This window comes from Loxodonta africana, chromosome 8, assembly GCF_030014295.1.
Source record: "Loxodonta africana isolate mLoxAfr1 chromosome 8, mLoxAfr1.hap2, whole genome shotgun sequence".
Lineage (NCBI taxonomy): Eukaryota > Metazoa > Chordata > Mammalia > Proboscidea > Elephantidae > Loxodonta > Loxodonta africana.
In genome coordinates, this window is record NC_087349.1 from 22,182,936 (window position 1) to 22,206,560 (window position 23,625).

The following is a 23,625-nucleotide window of genomic DNA, read 5'->3' on the forward strand; positions in this document are numbered from 1 at the left end:
CTTGTTCGCTTTTCTTACAGAGGTGTTATAGACAATCTCCTTTCTTTTTCATATCATTTTGTTTCAATTAAGGTTTAATAAAATTGATTTTTATTTAGCCCAGTGCCTGGTCGTTATTAGCAAGTGTAACTGGTGTTGAGCCCAGGCCACCTGGATACTTGTAGGTGTCAAAGATCATCTTTTGGACCATATCTATAGATGACATACCTCATTGTTGATTCACATTTTGAGTATTTAAAATTTCACTCTTGAAGGATAACCTTAACATTGAATTTGTGGACTAATAAAAACAATGCCTTTTGGCTTCAGATTTGCTATTTCATTTTTGAGGTTTTGGTTCTTTTTACATTTCAGTTTCTTGCTCTGAAATACACCTTTCCGCACTGTTCCCTGTCTCTAATGTGAATCTCTTAGAAGAGATGATCTTGAAGTTACTGTCCAGCTCTAGAATATATTTAATTTTATATTTTACTTCAGTATGTGGTGTCAGTTGTAGCCCTTTTCTGTCTAGTCATGCTTGCCTTCATTTCAAGCTCTGTTGAGTTATTTTGAAAATGGTAGCAGCATCTGAATCCTTAGAAGAAATAGTAAGATAGCCGTGAAGTTGGGGGTAATAGTTGAAAAATCCAGGGGGAGGTGTTTGATGAATGTGAATTCAGCAGTCAACAGTGACAATACAGATCTGACAAATACATAATTGACAAATCAAAAACTTTGTGAAAATTCGTACAGAAAGGTCTGAGTCAGTCGGTCACTCCTGCAACAATAAGCATCAGGAGCCTTCTCTCCATCCATCTGGGCAATGAGTTATTCTCTGAGTGACAAGATAGGTTTCAGGAAACAATGGAAGAATTGACACAGTTCTTTCTGGAGTTTGTAAAAATACAGATGATGGCACGTGTTAGATGCTGGTGGTCTCAGCACCACACTTTGATCACACTGTCATAGATAGTAACTGTTGTAGAAGTTCAGAAGAGGGCTAGATCATTTCACGCTGCAGTAATCGGGGAAAAACTTAATGAAAGGACTGGGTTTGGTCTGGGTCTTGAGGGCTGGGCAGCATTTGAATAGATGGAGAGGAGGGAGGGAAATGCTATGAACAAAAGCACAAAACGGGAAATAATGTGTAAGGGGAGTGGAGAGTCAAATTTTGGGGCTCAAACGTTCTTAAATGAGGTTCATTGAAGAAAACTGAGGCAGTGTGTCACCAACTCAGGAGTTGGAAAAATGGGCACCTTGCCATTTCTCTTCAGTGTGCAACTGGATGAAACTATTGATGTCTCCGTGCAGCCAGCTTCACCTTTTCATGTGTTCTTTGATGCCGTCAAAGACGAATTCCATTTTAGAGCCCATTTTGGACACTGGAAAGACTGTCAACATCTTCAGAATAATCTCCCTCCGTCCCTCCTTGCTCTATCTCCCCCTCCCCACCCCCAAACAAATATTCGAATGAAAGGAAAAAAATCCTAGCCTTCTGAGGGCAGATGGTGCACCTGTGGTGTCAGGCAACACATTGTTTTCCTGCTTTGATGAGAAGGGATCGCCATGCGTCATTCTGCCTCATTACTTTCCATATCAGCAGCTGGCACCACCTTTCCAAGAGGTATTGCCAAGGCATAGGAACAGAATAGGACATTTTTCTCTACCAGACAGAAATGTGCTGGCTTTCCAGAGGTCCCTTAGTTGAACTCGAGGGCAGAGGAAATAATGTGACTTGACTCTAACTTGAAAATCTTGGAGGAATTTGGTGTTCCAGTACACAAGACTACTTCAGCTGACAAAGTATTCTAAGGAATTCTGAGTTGGTTCTTTGTACCTTTGTGAGTCGAAGATTTCAGCACTTTTTGCCATGGTTGCAGTGGGGAGGGGGCGTTGATTATTGAAGATGAAGTATGTGTTGCTCTGTCAAAGGGCATACCACAGTTTCAAGTCATTTAAGCCCAATATCATTCAGATTTATCATTGAGCAGTTAGATTTATTTAAAACTTTTTTTTCAGGAAGTGGTCGTTTTTCGTTCAAGGAAAAAACGTGAGGGAGGCATGATCTTTTATAAATATTGTTTTTCATATGCTGCTTACGTTCAGGAAATCAGTTTCCAGTGCAGCGAGTAAGTATATGGTGTATGCATTGCTGTGCATGTCTCTGGAGGTGGAAGTCATATCCTTCATCAGAATCTCAGACTGGTGGTCTTTAGCTCTCCTGAAAGGTTAAGAACTTTTGATTTAGCTAGTGTGGAGATAAGAGAATCCTCTGGATAAATCTGAGGATAGGAATGACATCAAATTAGAAAGCTAACCTGAAGCATATGGGAAGGAGAACTTGGGTAGGACTGCAGGGTTGTTCAGGGGTTCAGGTTAGCCAAGGGTATGTAAGTCACTCTTACACTCTCAAGGTAATTTTCTAGACAGAGCTTCTCAAAGATTGGAACCAAGTATTTTCTTTTTTGTCCCTCGTGTCTAAGCACAGTGCTTAAGACGTAATCGTTGCTGTTAGGTGCTGTTGAGTAGGTTCCAACTCGTAGCGACCCTATATACAACTGCTAGGTCCTATACCATCCTCACAATTGTAGCCGTGTTTGAGCCCATCATTGCAGCTACTGTGTCAATCCATCTGTTGAGGGTCTTCCTCTTTTTCACTGACACTGTACCAAGCATGTTGTCCTTCTCCAGTGACTGGTCCCTCCTGATAACATGTTCACAGTATGTGAGATGAAGTCATCATCCTTGCTGCTAAGAAGCATTCTGGCTATACTTCTGAGACAGAGTTGTTCTTTCTTCTGGCAGTCCATGGTACATTCAATATTCTTTGCCAACACCATAATTCAAATGCATCAAGACCAAAGAAGGCACTCCTAAAATGTCAAGTTCAACCGAAATCACTATTATGAATAATGAAAGCTGGATTATAGCACCAATAATAAGTGCTCTTCTGTCTCATCTGTATTTAATCCTGCTAAGTTAAATCATTTGATGAACAATAAGGTTTTTAGCGAGATAGTTCTTCATAATTGTGTTCAGGAGCAGTTGGTTAACACAAAGTTTTGGTCTCTTAAGGTTTGTTCTCTTTGTAGATTTTATTTATTTCAGATAAGTTTTGCTAAAGGTATGCCTTCAGACATGATAATTTTATCCAATACCTTCAGAGGGACAAAAAATTGCAGGATGGCTGTGATTGATCGATTAGGTCATCATCTATGTAAGCAACATTCCAATAAACATCTAACTTTGTATTCACTCATCATTAAAATCCGCCTCACAAGTCAGTGGTCACTCTGGCTTAAAACATTTATGTAACTTAATATGCCCTTTCCTCACTTATTGACATGATTAGGTTCCAAAGACCAGGTCGTTATGTGAAATTGGAGTTTTGTGAAGATGGAGGATGACTACATCATTACATAACTGCCAAGTTATATCATTACATAACTGCCAAACCACTTGAGAATCATGGTCCAGGAAAGTTAACACGTAACCATGAAGGCAGGTGTTAACTCTTGCTTCTCACCTGGGTGTTCATTACTGCGAGACATATATTGTTAATGTACAAAATGGATAGATTTTTTACCATTGTCATAAATGTGAAATGTTGGATAATGAGATATTAGATTAGTGAGGATGAGGTGTATTATAATAGATCGTGTTTATCAATTTAATAAAATCTTGGAACCCCTCCCATATGTAATATTAGTATAATTTTATTATCACCTTTATGCATTTTCCTGACAAAAGGTTTAGGAAAGCAGACTGCCTACATATTAATAACTGTTAACATTCAATATTTGTTATGATTGGAAGGCCAGGATTTTAAGTTCAGACTCTTTAGTTCCTTGTAATATCTTAGTTTTGCTCCCACTAAGTTCTTTCAAATTACAGTAAAGAGAAAATTGCTGAATTTTGTAAAACATTGGTAATAACCTTACCTAAAACATTTGTTCCAGAGTACGGTAAATTTTTCTGTTTGTTTTTAGCAAAATTTGTGTTCCCAGGTCTGTGGAGATTACAAATCAAAATTAGATATGTCAGAAGCCCAGAAATTTCTTTTTTCCTGAAATGGAAATGATTAATAGAGTAAAATAAGTTATAACTTCACTAGAGACAGTGATTTTGATTGACTGCATAATGTTTAAAGGATAAACTGCTCTATAATACTGTGGTTTACTCAGAACCTTTGAGGAAAATAAATTATTTCTGTGGATCATTCATTCATTCTTTAAAATCCTTTGAGGTCCCGCAGGTGTAAGGCACTTTCCACAATATGGAATACTAATTTACATAAATTTGAATTGGGAGGATAGAATGGGTACATAAAAATGGAGTAAAATTCCTTTTATTTAAAAGTAGCTTGTATTTTGTTATAAAACTAAAATATGCTTACTGTATAAAATGCAGAAAACATTAATCATAATAATAATAAAAAAGATCCCCTGCAGCCTCATCACCTGGGGATAACCACTTGACATTTTGGTGGCTTCCCTTATTTTGTACATGTGTGGTGTGTTGTGTGTGTATACACATGTACACACATAATACTCAAGTATACACACCCACTCACACTAGAGATGGGATGAAACGGGTGAAACTAGTTTTATTATTGCATATAGTATAAATACTTTTCCATATTCTGCAGCATTTTAACAACAGGTTAGTATCCACTATAAGAAAAGGCTATGTCTATTTAAGCAACAACTTATCGTTAGATATAATTTCCAATTTTTCTTTTTTCCTCTTCTGTCTTCCCCCTTTTAAAAAAATTTTGTTTCTGCTATTACAGATACTGCACTGAATACCCTGTATGAAAATTTTGTATGTATTCATGTTTATTCCTTGCGGGACATTTCTAAAACGGGGATTTCTGGATCTTGGAGTCAGTTCTGAGTCATAGCGACCCTAAGGGACAGAGTAGAACTGCCCCATAGGGCTCCCAAGAAGCAGCTGGCTGGTGGATTAGAACTGCCGACCTTTAGTTAGCAGCCGAACTCTTAACCACTATGCCACCTGGGTCAGAGTATGACAAAACATTAAGGGATTTGATTCATTTTCTAAGTTTCCTTAAAAAATTGTGTGAGATGTCAATTGATTGCTGTTTTCCTCACATGAACAGTGTTGTCTCAAATGTGTATCTGACGACCTGTTGGGTGAAAATGGCCTCGCACTGTCCTTTGGTTGCAGTTCTTTGATTAGCAAGGCGGCTCCGGCGCGTTTTCCTCTCGTTTCTAACCGGCGTGTCTTTGTCTTTCTCCCCTGGGGACCCTGCGCCCGTGCGGGCCGAAGCCTCGGGAAGCCGTCGCCCCGCAGCGCCGCCGCCCTGCGCCCGGCAGCCCCGGGGAGCCGCTGCCCGCCCGCGGGCGCCGTCACCACGCGCCAGGCCGCCGCCAGCTGCCGCGCCAAGCTCCGCGGCTGCGCCGCCCGGGAGCGCCAGCACGCGGCCCGGGGCCTGGGCCGGCCAGCAGCGCCGTGAGCGCCGCCACCCGGCCCCCGGCGGGACTGCGCCCACTCCGCACCGCCGGTGAACCTCAGGCGCGGCCAGCCGGGCGGAGCGCATGTCACCGCCTCTGTGCCCGGACCCCTCCAACCCTCACCGAGCGCTTGGAAGCCCACTCCGACTCAGCGAACTCCCTTATCCTACGCTTATTCTCACACTTTTTACCCCTTTGCTTTCACTGAACCTGGTTTACCCCAGAACCTTTTCCCACAAAGCCCTTCAAGAGGACTATGTGCCTTAGGGCCCGGGGTGGGGAGCATGGCCTCCTTGCTAGCCATTGCCAGGAGCAGAGCATTACTTCTTCCTCCTGCCTGCCCAAATCTTCCTTCTTTGAGAATCATACCACTGGAATACCATCCTCTTTCCCTCTTCCTTGTAATTCACTCAGTTCCTAATCAGTTTCTCTCAGTTTTCAAAGACTAGCTTCTAACAGTCTTCTCCACCTCAAATCCTGTCATCGACAGGCTAGTCACCCCAGCCCCCCCCCCCCCCCGCACCACACTCTCCAGCCATCTCCCAGAAGATTGTTTTAATGCTGTACAAATCCTCAGTGACACAACCTGGAGCTGTGTAGTTCACAGCTGTGGTTGATCTTCAATTCTGCGACACCCAGTCCTTCCTTCTTTTAACTTCATCTCCAATTACCATTTCGTTCCATGGTCTTTTTTTATCCATATCCACAGTTATAAGGTGTTGGTTAAATGGATGTAGCCTTTTCCTATAGTGGCTCTAGACTTTGTCATCATTAGAAATTGCATCATCTCAAGAATCTTGTCTGTGTTGATTAAGAGGGTGTTCTTCTCAGATCTCCTGTGGCAGACAGAAGAGTTGACTGTTCCCACTGCTGCCCCTGCGGTGGAGATCCACCACTGGGCTTGTGATAGGCCATGCCTTCCCTGGCTACTCCCAGTCAGTGACTGAACACAGCAGGGCTGTTAGTGATGGCCCATTCCCGTGAGACTGATGAGATGGGCTACTTCTCTAATGATCAACTTTGGCCTGGGGACTGCTCAGCAACCTGGCTAAAAACTTTCTTAGGACTGCTGCAGTGAGTCCCTTACCCACTTCCCTTTCCTTCCCCCTCTCCTTTCACAGATGTCAGACCTGCATTATGGTATGACACCGCCCCCCAACACACACTGCTTCCTTTATCCTTCATAGGTGTTCCCTCAAACTCTTGTACTTTGAATCCCCATCTTGCTGTCTGATTCTAAGACTCAAACTAGCACTTTATTAGACATTCCACTCTTTGATCACCATCTTTCTGTCCTTCTGGATCTCTTAGTCATTGACACAAGTCTTCAGTGTCATTGAGACAACTGGCTCATTGACTTCATGTTTTTACTATCCATCAACCCCTCTCTTGGATTCACTTCCTTCCTTATCTAGCCTAAGTTCCATGGTTCATCATTATAATCATTCTCCTTGAAATACAGTATTCTCAGCACTCTTGAACTTCAATTTCTTTCCTGGCAAGATCCCGACACTGGATAAATCTTGCCACCTGCTTTCCTTGGGCCTGACTAGGACAATTAAAAATCACATAACTCGGCCAACTATTTTCACTTTTAATTCATTATCTCCAACTTCAAATTGGTGGTATTGTTCCTGTGGTGCTTTCTTTTTCCCACTTCTGAAACTACTGTTTATGTCTTTCATCTCTTGTCAAAGTTTTCTCATCTCCTTCTCCCTTTTCACTTCATATTTCCCTGAGAAAATAGGAAATACTATACAAACATCCTCATCTACCCACCACATGGCCTACCAACCCAGCTACTTTGGTTACCATCTTCTTCCTTTCTGTGAGGATGGAAAAATCCTCAAAGGCCATCCCGTTCTCTTGTGCTCTGGATCCCACCCCCTCTTGCCTTTTCAAAGACCTTTCTCCCTTTCTGCCTTCTGCATCGTCAGTCTATCTCTTTCTAATGAATCCTTCTCAACAGCCTGCAAGCATACTCCTGTGTTCTCCATCTAACCAACTCCTCTCTTGGGCACATTTCCTCGTCTACTAGCCATTTCTCAGCTCTCCTTTATAGCAGTGCTTCTTTAGAGTTGTCTTCATAGGTTGTCTCCTCTCATCTTCTTTTCACTCTTCACCCTACAAGAATATGACTCCCCTACCACTGAGAGTGCCCTCTTTAAAGTTATAAGTCTCTTCCATATTACTCAATCCAGAGAGTACTTTCCTGTCCTCACCTGGACCACTCACTGCTTCTTTAAATGTTTTCCTCATGTCATATCCAAGAGACTCATCTCTCCTGGTTTTCTTCCTGCCTCACTGATAATATCTTGGTTTTATATCCCATCTTCTGCCTAACTTTGAAGGGTTGGAGTTTCTCAGCGCTCCATTAAGTTCTCTGTTTTCTTTCTTTGTTCTCTCCCAGGATGATCTTACCCGTGGATTTAAGTACCATCTTTATGCTAATGAGCTTCAAATTTATGTTTTCTACCTAGAACTTTCCTGTAAGTTTTAGACTCACGTATCTAACTGCTTGCTTAATATTTTTTTGGATGACTCTTAGATATGTCAAACTTAACATGTTCTAAATCTAATTCATCATTCTCACCCTCAAACTCATATTCTCCTATGTTCCCTACCACAGTGAATAGCACCACCCTCCAACCATTTACTCTAGTCAGAAACCTTCTCGTGTCCCCTCCCCCACATCAAGTGCACCCAAAATATATCTTTAGTTGTTTTTTCTCTACTTTCAAGGCCATTATTTAGTCTTGACCATTGTGACAGCCAGTCTACCTGATCTCTCTGCTTCCACTCTTGACCCACTTCAATACATTCTTGATACACTGGTAACCATGACCTTACTCGTGAATTGAATCAAGCAAATCATTGCTCATAGGATAAAATCTAAACCATTATCATGGTTCACACAGCCCTGCAGGATCCTTACCAATTTTTCCAACCCCATTTATGCTCCACTTTTCATTGCCCACTATGACACAGCCACACTGGTTCCTCCAACATGCCAAGCTGTTTTATGCACCTCAGGGTCTTAGCAAATGCTGATATCTCTGCTTAGACTGCTCTACCTGGCCACCCTTTCCCCATCCTCAGCTGTATCCTTTAGACAACAGCTTAAATATAATGTCTTGATAAAGGCCTGCCTAAAGCACCTGATTGAAAGTAGTCCCTCTCTTCCACTTCCATTTGCTGTTTCAGTCCTTTGTTTCCTTCATTACTCATCCCTTATCTCAGTTTATAACTTTATTTATTTGCTTATTTACTATTTTTCTTTGTATTTCCCGTACTCGAATGTATGAAGTCAGAAACTGTGACTGGATGTTTAGATTCTTCAACATTGTATTCCCAGCCCCTAGCACAATATTTGGCACGTATTAGGTGCACAATAAATATCTTTTGAAGGAATAAATGAATGCATTTGCTAATTTTTCTGTTGGGGGTTCGCTTTTTATTGATTCATAAGGTGTTTTTATGTTATCAAGACCACTAACCGCTTGTCTAGTCTATATGCTGCAGACATTTTGCCCCTTGTCATATACATACCAATTTAATTCATAATGTCTTTGATACACATAAATATTGCAGTTTTCATGTAGATAAATCTGTCTTTTCCTTCACGATTGTGGATACGTTTAAGATTTTCTCCACCCCAATGCTATATAAATATTTACCCTCATTTTCTTTTAATTTTTTAGATTTAAACTCTTAGTCCAAATGGATTTCATTTTTTATGTAGGTGTGATTAAGGGTCTAAATATTTATGTAGTTGTTGTACCACTATTTATTGAAAATCCCCTTTTCCACTGTTTTGAAAATTCCACATTTATCAAATATTAAATTCTTACATATATTTGGAGTGGTTTCTGGAATTATGGTTTGTTTTTTTGCATCCTTCTGTATTCCTGAACCATGCTGTTTTAATTATTGCCATTTTATAATTTGTTTTACTCTGTAATACACTTTTTAATGTGGTAAACATTATTCTTCTTTTTCAAAGTATTTTTGGCTGTACTTGTGCATTTATTTTTACAGATAAGCTTTAGCTATATTTTGATCAAGCTCCAAAATAAATTCTATTGGCATTTTGTTTGGAATGTTTAGTCATTATAGACTAACTGGAGAAGAATTGCCGTCTTTGTAACATTAAGTTTCCCATTCAGGAATTTGGCAAGTGTCAAAGTTATTGAAGATTCCCTGTATGTTCCTCAGTAATCTTGTAGGTTGTGCATCTTTATTTTTAATTAGATTCTTAGATATTTCATATCTTTTTTGCTTTTGAGTGGGATCATTTTCCCATTTTGTTTTATAATTGTTGTTATTCATGAGGTCAAGCTATTGATTTTTGTAATTGATAACTTTTCTGAACTCTCATTAATCCTCCTAGTTGATTCTCTTTTAAGTAGACAATCATTTTAAGTGTAATTGATGATAATTTTCTCTCTTCCTTTACAATATTTATACCTCATATATTAAATAAATGATGGTGATAATTTTGCTCTTATTTCTGACTTTTTAGGAATCTCAATATCTCACCAGCTTTAATGTTAGCTGTTGGACTGAAATAGAGGTCTTTATCACGCTAAGGAAGTAATTTCTTGGTTCAAGCATACTAAGCATTTTATTAGGAGTGGCTATTGAATTACATGAAGCATATCTGGGCACTGTTGTTGTGAGGTGCCGTTGAGTAGGTTCTGATTCATAGTGACCCTATGCACAACAGAATGAAACACTGCCCGTTCCTGCACCATCCTCAGAATCATTATGCTTGAGCTCATTGTGGCAGCCACTGTGTCAGTCCACCTCATTGAGGGTCTTCCTCTTTTCCGCTGACCCTGTACTTTGCCAAGCATGATGTCCTTCTCCAGGGATTGATCCCTCCTGACAACATGTCCAAAGTATGTAAGATGCAGTCTCGCCATCCTTGCTTCTAAGGAGCATTCTGGTTGTGCGTCTTCCAAGACAGATTTGTTCCTCCTTTTGGCAGTCCATGGTATATTCATATTCTTCTCCGACACCACAATTCAAAGGCATCAATTCTTCTTTGATTTTCCTTATTCAATGTCTGGCTTTCACATGCTTATGATGTCACTTCAAGGTGACATCTTTGCTTTTCAACACTTTAAAAGATTCTTTGCAGCAGATTTGCCCAATCTGGGCAACTAGAGATGGCCATATGGTTTTATTCCTTTAGCCTTTTTATCACAACAAATTATATTAATAAATCTCTCAATATTGGATTATTCTTGCATGAGATGCATGCTATTTCATCATGGTGGATTTTTTGCTCTTTTAGTATAATAATGTTGAGTTCAATTTCCTTACATTTTGTTTAGGATTATTGCATTTATATTCATGAATAAGATTGGGCCGTGGTTTTTATTCTATTTTTACAGTATTAGCTTAAAAATTTTTTTTTTTCCATCTTGTTCTATGCTCTAGATTAGTGTATAGCAATTACCTATTCTTTAAAAGTTTTGAGGGACTCATCTATAAAAAAGCCCCAAGCTTTTTTCAGGGTGAGTGAGTAGAAAATAATTCTTTGAAAACTTAAAACATTTCTTCTGTGGTTTTGATCTAGATACTGCTTCTTGAGTTTCAATTTTTAAAATGACATTTTTAAAGAAAATCACGCATTTTCATAGGATTAAAAAATTATTAGCAGAGCTCTATATATGATTATCTTATAATTAAAAATATTTTTCTCTGTGTCTGTGGTTGATTAATCTTCTTTCTCATCCCTAATTTTTTTAGTTGTATTTTTTCCGTTCTTTTATCAGACTTTCCAGCCTTTTTAAGCAACCAACACTTAGATATATTATCAATTCTATTTTTTCTATATTCTACATAATTAATACTTTTCATCTTTATTAATTCCTTCTTGATCCATAAATTTATTTTGTTTTTTTCTAAATGTTTCTTTGTAATTGGTTGCTTAGTTCATTTATTTATTTTTCTTGTTTAATAGTAAGACACTTAAGGCTAAAAATTTACCTCTGAGCACAGCTTTGGCTACATCCCAAAAGTTTTGGTATGCAGTCACTTAATTGTTATTATTTAAAAATAATGAATTATGATTGCTGGTTTTATTTCATTTTTTGACTGGTGTAATTAGGATAGTGTTGTGAGGTTTTTGTTATTGTTAAACCTGCTTTATTTTTAGTAAAGAATAAATTTATTAATATTTATGTTGCTATTTTAATAAAAAGCTAATTTTGTTTGGAATAAGTGAAATTACCTGTGAAGTGGTCTTATCTAAAGTTATATGCAAGCACTAACTAGACAGCATTCCTTATTACCAGTTCTTACCCAACAGTGCCAGTTAATGGTGACTGTATCAATTACTGACAACAGGGATTAGATATACTGTTAATATTACTTATTTACTAGAATTGTGGTTTCTATATAATGTCCTAGTTACCCATGAAGGAAACCCTGGTGGTGTAGTGGTTAAGTGCTATGGCTGCTAACCAAAGGGTCAGCAGTTTGAATCCGCCAGGTGCTCCTTGGAAATTCTATGGGGCAGTTCTACTCTGTCCTATAGGGTTGCTATGAGTTGGAATCGACTTGACGGCACTGGGTTTTCTGGGCTAGTTACCCACGAAAAGGCAAGAAAGAGCTTTAAAAATATTTATTGCATCAAAAATCCTCAGGTTATATGGTACTTAAATAATCATCTAATAATGAGAAAAAAATCAAAGTTTATATGGAATCAAAAAGGGTTTGAATATGGTGAACATGGACTTAGTCACAAAATTTTGGCATTATAACAATTTTTCTTTTAGACTTGGCAAAAAGTATTTTTAAAAATACTATTTTCTAAAACTACAAATGTGATGCACATGCATAAAGAGAATAAAAATTACCTATAATTCCATTACCCAGAGGAAAGTACTGTTAATATTTTGCTGTTTTTTAAGTAGACTGTTTCTGTAGCTCTCTCTCTTTTTTACAGAATTGGGCTCACATTGTTTTGCATCCTGTCTTATTTTTTTCACTGATTATTTGTGAGCATTTTCCTGTGATACAAGGAAGTGGAGATGGTTGGAAATTAATTTATTCCAGTATTAGTAACATAATGACTGGGCTTTTCCCGCTGTGGTTTTTACTGCTTGCTTTCTAAGCCTGGTCCTTTACGACTCCCCTGATAACCTTCCATTTAATTCCTTTGTTCCTTAAACCAGCCATCAGTGGTTTCTGTCACTTGCATTCAAGAACTCCTACTGATACAGTGTTTTTGCTTTATTTGAGTGACAGCATTTTCAGAATTCTGGTGCCAAGAGTTGTATCATGCATGTGTGTGTATGCATGTCTGTGTGTGCACACATGCACACACACCATACACATGTGGGAAATATCACATACTTTATCTGTTTATTTGGAGACTCACAGGCCATACTCTTATATTAAAAAGAAGTTCTGTGTTAAAGAAAAAAGAATGCTTTAAAAATATGAGTTTCAAACATTTCATTATGGAACACTTTTCTCTAGTAGGACCCATTAATATTAAAAAAAAAAAATTGGGAAACACTAGTTTTGTTTCTTAGTAACATCCTAATAACTCTCCGTGTTTGGCTTCCACACATCAATATTAAATTGAATTAGTATTAATAATATAACCCTCAACTGATTTAGCATCTAGAATGAGTTTGTTTTTCTGGTCCTCTTGTTGCTGTGTACCAAGGGGTTCATCCCAACAATGCCTGTGCATCTGACCTCAGGATTGTTCTTAGACCCAGGCAAGAAAGACTTTGCTTTGGGTTCTATGTTTTATAAGGCCCTCCTGTGGTCACTCCTAGTCTGTCAGGGTGAAAAATCTGTGGAGCCAAGGGAATGTGTCCACCGGGAACCTGAGCTCTTTTCTTTAGACTACATTCTGGGTTCCTGAGACCAGAATTCGCAGCCCAAACAGCTCTGTGGAGTCTTCAGATCCACCCTGTTTTGCCATCAGTTGAGCACTCCTAAAAAAAAGGCCCAAAGGGTGGCCAAATGATGGCTATTTGCAGGATGTGGACACAGCTTGGTTCTGCAGGCTGGAGAGACTCCACAGGTACATGTTAGGCCCCTAATAGTGTAGGGTGCGACTGAGAGCATGGGATAGGGATCAGTTCTTGCCAGGTCACCAAGTTCCAGCATGGGACTCTGAAGAATCCAATTATTCTTCATTTGAATGTGACCTAGAAAATTGTGAACATATATTTGTTAGCCTCGAACAATAGGATATATTTTAACAGTTGGTTGGCTTCATTTCTACCTTTGAAATACTTGGACATATAAAATATAAGCCTCCATTTTACTCCTGCCCTGGCTCCTGAAGATGTTAAAGGTGAGATTGGTACTTGGACGGCTAGAAGAAAACCTGTGATCCTTGGGGCAGTGGCACATTTGAAGTCTTGGGACCTCAGAAGAAAGTGGCTGCAGGCTGCTGCTGGGGTGACAGAACCCTGGGTGCCATGATACTCAGCCTGAGTGGAGCCCTGAAACTTGGCATGAGGCACCAGACCCTTGGTTTTGAATGGACCAAAAACCATACAATGAATATTTTCAGCAGAGACCATGGACCACAATGGACTGCACCCCATTTGAGGGGCCTCATGTGCACCTGTGGGGACTCTCCAGCCTGCAGAACCAAGCTGTGTCCGTATGCCACAACTTACTGAAGTCCAAGGCTCTACAGAAGCCTCCAGGATTCTTCTGTGCTCAGACAGGTTTGCCAAAACATGACTGACTTTAACTGTTTTCCCACACTGGTAAGTAGAAAGTTCAGATTGGATTTAATTTTAATTAAAAAAGTAAAATAATAGCACATCTCTTACACCTGAGGGTGGTAGTCTGAGAGTCACACTAAGTAAATTGTAGTAAGTGCAAATGGTACAAAAAGAAGCACAGGATGCCATGAAAGATTATGATCGAGGAACTTCTCTTGGCTTGGAAGTTCAGGGAAAGTTCCTGGGAGAACTAAGATTTAGCTGAGCAGTAGAGAATGAGCAAAGATGTCAGGAATAATGTTCAAGGTGGGGAAAGGAGGAAGACTATTGCAAAGAGAAGACCACATGAGGAGGTATGAGGGGAAGAGATGGTAACAAATTAGAACTGAATGAATATGTAGTTTGGAAGTTGAAAACAAGATGGATGGTGTGATGGGATAAGACTGGAGAGGTATGTACAGGCCTGATCACATGGGGCTCTCTATAACCCACTTTCATGAGCTTCTTCAGGAAAACAGCCAGGCCATGGCTTTTATCTCAAATGAGCTCATGGTCCAATGGAGAAATAATACAGTAAGAAAATAATTCAAACACATAGAGGTAACTGCTACACTAAAGTTAGGGTCACTGTTATCTGGAGCATGGAAAAGGGAGAACTTAAATATTGCTGAGTGAATCAGAGAATTTTCAAGGACTTGTGTGCTTCAGTTGAAACTGAAAGTTGAGCAGGAGTTTTCCAATGTGTGCTTGAGTTGAGACTGAAAGTTGAGCAGGAGTTTTCCAATAAGCACAGGGGCCATGGAGGAGAAGGATATTTCCAGCAGAGGGAACAGCAGAGGCAAAGGCTTAGGATATGGAAATGATTCAGTATGGTTGGAGGACAGGGCATATGCCCTGTTAAAGAACTTGGATGTTTTACTCTGGGTGATGGTGGGTCTTTAAAGACCTATGAATAAAGGAATGATTTCATTAGAAAGGTATTCCAAGAACAATGTGAAGGGTGGATTTGCACGTGAAATTGAGTCAGGAGAACGTGGTAAACATTTATTGCCATGATATAGGTTAGAGGTGGAGTTCCTGAAACAGAAAATTGGTAGTAGGGTTGGGGAGAAGATGGGTTTAAGAGGTGTTTCAGAAATGGAAGGAGTTAAAGGACTTACAGATCTTTGTGCCTCACTCTCATCTTGGCTTCAGACAATCAGTATATAAATACTGGGCCATTCTGTAAAAGAGCACAATCTGATGATCCCATTTAATGTATCAATGACTGATAACAGCTCAATATTCTTTCCCAGAGGACTTTGAGTTTAAAATAGTATGCCTGGAATGGGCAATGAGTGTGTCGAATAATGGAATTTCATATACTTTGAAATCTTGATAGGGAGGTAATTATTGGGTGGGAGGAGGGCAGGAAGAAGAGATTTATTGCTTTCCTTAAATCATTGATTCTCGACTGGGGGAACATTTGAACCATGCCCGCACCCATAGGGTACATTTGGCAATGTCTGAAGACAACTTGGGGTGGGGACGTTATGAGTTAGAGGGGAGAAATGCTGGCATTTAGTATGTAGAGGTAAAGGATGCTGTGAAATATCCAGCAATGCACAGGACAGTCCCCCACGACAAAGAATTATCCAGCCCAATATGACAATAGTGCTGAGATTAAGAAATCCTGCCTTAAAACACTATACGGATGGCTCTACATTAAGTCTTGTCCTATTTCTAAGAGTTACATAATTATTAGGTTGAACAATTGTAACTTGAGGGAGGAAACCATAAAGCAAATTCTATTCTGGTTTCCGACTGTTCCTTTAAAAAGTTCTGGGGGGTTAGGTCTTGCCCTGGTCTTGGATAAAAATATGGGCAAACCTCAGGAATTTTCTGGTCACTGTTATCTAACAAAAAAGTTTGATGTTCACTTTAAACTATAGAATACATTCTCAGTTCAGTAATTAAAATGTCTAGTCCCTGTAACCATCAAACTTGATTGAAAGTTGAGCCTTCTCCCTCCCCCAGCTTGGAGAAGGCTGCAGTGGAGGAAGAGGATGTGATAGGCTTCTTCTCTTCCTCCTTGGTTAGTGCTCCTATTCCACTCCTAGCTTGCCAATTCTTTGGGGTTGGAGCATGGGGCAGGCAAGAGGAAACGCAGTCAGGAAAGCTCTTACAGGACTGATCGTGTAGTGAGTTGGTGTGGGACTTCCTGGGCTTGGCAGGTGTTTAAAGCTGGTTCTGTCTCCTTGGATATTTTTAGGGGACCTCTCACCTACAGTTCCCTTTTGTGAGCCATATATTTTCCTCTAGCTCAGGGCTTCTCAAACCATCTACGGTGAAGGACCAGAGTTTTTTTTTTTTTTAATTTCCAATCTGCTTTGGACTGATGCTTTTGAAAATACACAATAAAAAAGAATTACTAGAAAAGTATAATGAGAAAAAAAAAAAGACACAAAATATAAGCCCACATTTTTTATTATTACATTCAATGGACATCAAAGTACTCTGTCAAACTGCTGTAACAATTTCTAAAAGCTTGCTTTCAGTTTTAATTTCCATCGTAGACCAGTAACCAACACGGCCCCAGTCCTCAGACCCACTGGAAGAACACTGATCTAGCTCATTGTTTGCTTCTTCCCTAGTACCTGGGAGATGGCAACATTTGGCTTCTCTTCTCTGAGGCCTGTCTGCCCCTCACACCAAATCCTTTCTCTTTCTTACACATGGTGCCCACACCTGCTCCAAGGAAAACGATAAGGTAACTTTTGACCTGACATGCTCTTAGGACACAGACTACCCAGTGGGGCCATCTCTTTGTCTCACCTTCCAGCTGCTAGTCAGCTAATCTCCTCAGGTGTGGTAGGCAGAAGATGTCCATGTTTTAAACCCCAGAACCTATAAGTGTGTAATTCTACAATGCAAAAGGAACTTTGCAGATGCGATTAAGTTAACTTGTAAAACCTATTGCTATCAAGTCAATTCCAACTCATAGCAACCCTATAGGACAGAGTAGAACCACCCCATAGGATTTCTGTAGAGTGGCTGGTGGATTCAAACTGCCAACTTTTTGATTAGTAGCCTGAGCTCTTAACTACTGCCCCACCAGGGCTCCATGATTAAGTTAAGGATCTTAAAATGGAGAGATTATCCTGGATTAGCTGGATGGGCCCGATGTAATCATGAGGGTCCTTGTAAGTGAAAGAAGGAGGCAGGAGAGTCAGAGAAGATTTGACAACAGAAGCAGAGGTGGGAGTGGTGAGCTAAGGACCTCAGGAGGCCTTTGGAAGCTGGAAAAGGCAAGGAAAGTGATTTTTCTCTAGTATCTCCAGAAGGAACGCAGCCCTGCTGACCCTTGATTTTATCCTAGTGAGGTCCGTTTTGGACTTCCGATCTCCAAAGCAGTAAGATGATAAATCTGTGCTTTTTGAAGTGACTAATTTGTGGTAATTTGTTATAGCAGTGGTAGAAAACTAATACATCAAGCAAGAGTCAAACTCCAGGTCACTGTGTCCCCCAGACTTTAAAAAAAAAAAAAATTAAGAGACACATAATTACTAAACTGAGTGATCTCTTTAAAGTCCTTCTATCTTGACTTGTCATAACTCCGTTTCAGTTTTATTTTTAAACAGCATGGTGCTTGGATGCTTGGCATAACTCCCTTGAAGCAGCTTGATTGTTTATTTGTGGGGGAAAAAAAAATTAAAGCCTCGACTTTAAGTGCCAGTGCTTAATGACCAGTTTACCAATTTTGAGCTGAATGAAAAAGGTTTCTGAAATTAAAAGCCTTAAATTTGAAGTTTTACCTCTTTTCATTCTTTAACATCATTGATTGTTTCTAGCTAAAAGTGATATGCAATTAGCAATTTCATTTATTTGATTGCTTTAATAATTTTCTCTGACACTTTTCTTTCATCCACATATTGTAAAGTGCTTTGTAGAAGTTAGATTTCATGAAAATAACATAATTAATCCCCCTTGGTAGGTTTTTATTTGTAGTATTAGCAGAAACCTGGAAATGATATATACAAACCCATGTTTCCTAGGATAAAATAGTACTTAGAAGAAAGCTCAGTTTGCTGTACATTGTGTGATATAGTGCTGAAACATGAGCTCCTCAGGTTGGAAGGCACTAAAAAATGTCGGGAAAAGAGCCTCCTCCACTAAAGTTGAACTTAGTGACGTGGATGGAGTAAGCTTTCAGAAACTTCATTTGCTGATGTGTCACAACCCAAAATGAGAAGAAACAGGTGCAAACACCTTTTTTCAACAACATAAAGGGAGACTATACGCATGGACCTTGTGATATGGAATACAAAGGAATCAGATTGACTACATCTGTGGAATGAGACAATAGAGAAGCTCAATATTATCAGTCAGAATAAGGCCACAAACTGACTGCAGAACAGACCATCAATTGCTCATGCGCAAGTTCAAATTGAAGGTGAAGATAATTAAAACAAGCCCACAAGAGCCCAAGTACAACTTTGAGTGTATGCCGTCTGAATTTAGAGAACTTTTTGAGAATAGATTGGATGCATTGAACACTAATGATTGAAGACCAGATGAGTTGTGCGTTGACATGAAGGACATTATACATGAAAAAAGCAAAAGATCATTAAAAAGACAGGAAAGAAAGACCAAAGTTGATGTCAGAAGAGACTCTGAAACTTGTTTTTGAACACAGAGTAGCTAAAGTGAATGGAAGAAATGATAAAAGAGCTGAACAGAAGATTTCAAAGGGTGGCTCGAGAAGACAAAGTAAAATATTATAATGAAATGTGTGAAGACCTGGAGTTAGAAAACTGAAAGGGAAGAACAGTCTCAGCATTTCTCAAGCTAAAAGAACTCAAGACAAACCTCAAGCCTTAAGTTGCAATATTGAAGTATTCTATGGGCAAAATATTGAATGATGTGGGAAGCATCAAAAGAAAATGGAAGGAATACACAGAGTCTTTGTTCCAAAAAGATTTGGTCGATGTTCAAACATTTCAGGAGGTAGCATATGACCAAGAACCAAAGGCATTGAAGGAAGAAGTCCAAGCTGCACTGAAGGCCTTGGCAAAAAACAAGACTTCAGGAATTGACTGAATAGCAATTGAGATGTTTCAACAAATGGATGCAATGTCAGAAGTCTATTCACTTGTCTACTTCCGGAAATTTAAAAGACAACTACCTGGGCCACTGACTGGAAGAGATCAATATTTGTGCCCATTGGTGACCCAACAGAATGTGGAAATTATTTGGCTATCATTAATATCACACACAAGTAAAATTTTGCTGAAAATAATTTAGAAGTGGTTGCAGCAGTATATCAACAGGAAACTGCCAGAAATTGAAGCCAGATTCAGAAGAGGATGTGGAACAAGGGATATCATTGGTGATGTTGGATGGACCTTGGCTGAAAGCAGAGAACACCAGAAATATATTTACCCATGTTTTATTGACTATGCAAAGGCATTCGACTGTGTGGATCATAACAAATTATGGATAATATTGTGAAGAGTGGGAATTTCAGAACACTTAATTGTGCTCACGTGGAACCTGTACATAGACCAAGATGCAGTCATTGGAACAGAAAAGGGGGATACTGCATGGCTGAAAACCAGGAAAGGCATGCATCGGGTTTGTACCTTTCACTATACTATTCAATCTGTATGCTGAGCATATAATCTGAGAAGCTGGACTATATGAAGAAGACCTTGGCATTAGGATTGGAGGAAGACTCAGTAACAACCTGTGATATGCAGATGATACAACCTTGCTTGCTGAAAGCAAAAAGACTTGAAGCACTTATTGATGAAGATCAAAGACTACAGCCTTCAGTATGGATTACATCTCAACATAAAGAAAACAAAAATCCTCCCAACTGAGCCAATAAACAACATCATGAAAAAGGGAGAAAAGATTGAAGTTGTCAACGATTTCATTTTACTTGGATCCACAATCAATGCCCATGGAAGCAGAAGTCAAGAAATCAAAGGACACATCGCATTGAGCAAATCTGCTGCAGAAGACCGCTTTAAAGTATTAATAAGCAAAGATATCAGTTTGAGGACTAAGGTGCACCTGACCCAAGCCGTGGTATTTTCAATTGCCTCATATGCATTTAAAAGTTGGACAATGAATAAGGAAGACTGAAGAAGAATTGGTGCCTTTGAATTATAGTGCAGGTGAAGAATATTGAATAGACCATGGTCTGCCAGAACAAACAAATCTGCTTGGAAGAAGTACAGACAAAATCCTCCTTAGAAGCTAGAATGGCGAGACTTCATCTCATATAATTTGGACATGTTATCAGGAGGGATCAGTCCCTGGAGAAGGACATCATACTTGGTAAAGCAGAGGATCAGTAAAAAAAGGAAGACCCTCTACAAGATGGATTGACACAGTGGCGGTAACAATGGGCTCAAGCATAACAATGATTGTGAGGATGGCACAGAACTGGGCAGTGTTTTGTTTTGTTGTGCACAGGGTGGCTATGAGTCGGAACTTATTTAACAGCACCTGACAACAACACAACTTGCTGTTGTTTTACTTACCTGACTCTCACTGTTTTGTGACATATAAGGTTATTTATCATTTGCATGACAAATCAAACAAATGGCCTCATGTTAATATTCTGCAAGTACGTCAGCTATTACTGTGTGATTCCATTTTTCTGTCAGTACAAGCTCTGTATTTAATAAGAGGAGGCTAAGGCTCAGAAAGAAAGAACAGTGAGGCAAGGCTTAAAGTTCACAGCCTCAGAAATGTTTGGACTCATATTTCATATTGTAGATACTTGCTGACTGTTAGAAATGAAAGACTGCACATTATATTAAATAGAATGTCAGAAATTATTTTTCTTGATTAATTGCCCAGGAAAGATCTTTAAGTGATTGGATGATTGCCCTCCTGAATATGACTATTTCTAGTAGTGGCTCATACCAGCACTATATGATATGCATAAAATCAAAGGAACCGAACGAGGGACAAGAGATATGTAGCTTGAGAAAATCCATGTTGAAAGGACTGGTTTTCTGGCTGAAGCACAGCCTTAGAATAATCATACTTTTTTTTCCCTTTTTTAAAAATGTTATGCTTTCTTCAGAATTTTTTCTTTTAGGCCTTCTGCATTCTCAAGTGAGGTCAAAGATGATAAAGGAACTAAATGATGAGAAATGGTTTGCTTCTGAGTTGTAACCTTTCTGGAGCTTCATCAAAGACACTTCATTTTGATAAATAAGTTAACAGAAATGAATGAAGGGAACCGAAGTACAAATGGAAAGAGCATGGTTTAGTAGGATAAGCGGAAGATTGGGACATAGCTCTGACGTTTAGAGTCTTTGGTCACAGACACTACTTTATCTGCTGATGTTGGCTTCTTTGTTATGAATAAAGTGGAACCTTCGGAACTCGTTTAACTCAGTGTGCTTGGAAAACATAACCTGATAAAAGCAAAACGCTCTTAAATCATAATGAGGCATAGGAAGTCCAACTACTTTGTAGGTTATGCTTAAAAACCAAAAGGAAGCTAATGTTCACAGTTGGGAAGAACAAATCGAAACCTGGAATCCATCAGTTACAGCACTGCTAACGCTTCTATTTTCAAGACTGATCTTGTATTTATTTTTCTTCCCATCAATTACTTGGAACCCTGGAGTAATTGATAATTATTCAAATATCTACTAGATTTGCATCTTATGTCTTTTTATTGCAGAAATGACAGCATTATCAATACTTTTCTAGGGTGCTACCAGAAATCATGTTCTAAGTAGTCCTTTAAGTTAAAAAAAATTCTCTTTTTTTAATATAAGAATAAACATAACTCTACTTAAGGCCCAATGTTATTTCCAGCAATATATTTGCTATTTGTCTTTAAGCTTCAGCCTACATTAAATTTATTCCCACTTTAACAGGAAAGAGAAAGATTTTAAAGATAATTTTAGCTTAATGTGCAAAAACGATCCCTGAAATGACAGCTGAATTGACTGTTCTCAGACAGTATGTAGACTCTGAGGAGATAAACCCTGGCACTCCCAGAGATCAGGGTTGTTCCGTATCGGGTTTCACAGCTTCATCCATTTTTAGATTTCTTTTTTACATTTTAAGATTCCTGACATTGGTGGCAGTGGTGAGGTGGTGTCAGTGGGTTTTGCACAAACATGGCCACGGCTTTCCATACAGTCCTCACTCACATCAATGAAATGATCTATGTTTCTGGTACTACGTGTTGAGTTTAATTGCTGTTAAAAATGTCTTCAAAACCCTTTCATCCATAGCGCTGTGAAACTTGCAGTTCTATGTGAAGTCACAGAAATGGCAGGATAGTGAAATTTACGACAGGGGCTGGGTAAAACTATGATTCCTCTGCTTAGTGCACTTGGTAGTCCAGGGTAAGAATGAGTGCACCTCACTCAAGTGGAGGATCCAGGGTAAGCATGAGTGCACCTCACCCAAGTGCAGGGTTACAATTTGCATTTCCAACAGAGACTTGTTGTTAGGTGCCGCCGAGTTGGTTCTGACTCATGGCGACCCTATGCACAACAGAATGAAACACTGCCTGCTCCTGTGCCATCCTTACAATCATTGTTATGCTTGAGCTCATTGTTGCAGCACTGTGTCAATCCACCTCGTTGAGGGTCTTCCTCTTTTCTGTTGACCATGTACTTTGCCAAGCATGATGTCCTTCTCCAGGGACTGATCCCTCCTGACAACATGTCCAAAGTATGTAACATGCAGTCTTGCCATCCTTGCTTCTAAGGAGCGTTCTGGTTGTACTTCTTCCAAGATAGATTTGTTCGTTCTTTTGTCAGTCCATTGCATATCCAATAGTCTTTGCCAATCACAAATTAAAGGCATCAATTCTTCCTCAGTCTTCCTTATTCATTGTCCAGCTTTCACATGCATACGATGCTATTGAAAAATACCATGGCTTGGGTCAGGCACACCTTGGTCTTCAAGGTGACATCTTGGCTTTTCAACACTTCAAGGAGGTCCTTTGCAGCAGATTTACCCAATGCAATGTGTCATTTGATTTCTTGACTGCTGCTTCCATGGCTGTTGATTGTGGATCCAAGTAAAATGAAATCCTTGACAACTTCAATCTTTTCTCCATTCATAGTGATGTTGCTCGTTGGCCCAGTTGTGAGGATTTTTATTTTCTTTATGTTGAGATGCAGTCCATACTGAAGGCTGTGGTCTTTGATCTTTATTAGTAAGTGCTTCAAGTCTTTTCCACTTTCAGCAAGCAAGGTTGTATGATCTGAATAACGCAGGTTGTTACTGAGTCTTCCTCCAATCCTGATGACCTGTTCTTCTTTGTATAGTCCAGCGTCTTGGATTATTTGCTCAGCACACAGATTGAATAGGTATGATGAAAGGATACAATCCTGATGCACACCTTTCCTGACTTTAAACCATGCAGTATCCCCTTGTTCTGTCTGAACAGCTGCCTCTTGAGGTATGTAAATTTCCTCATGAGAACA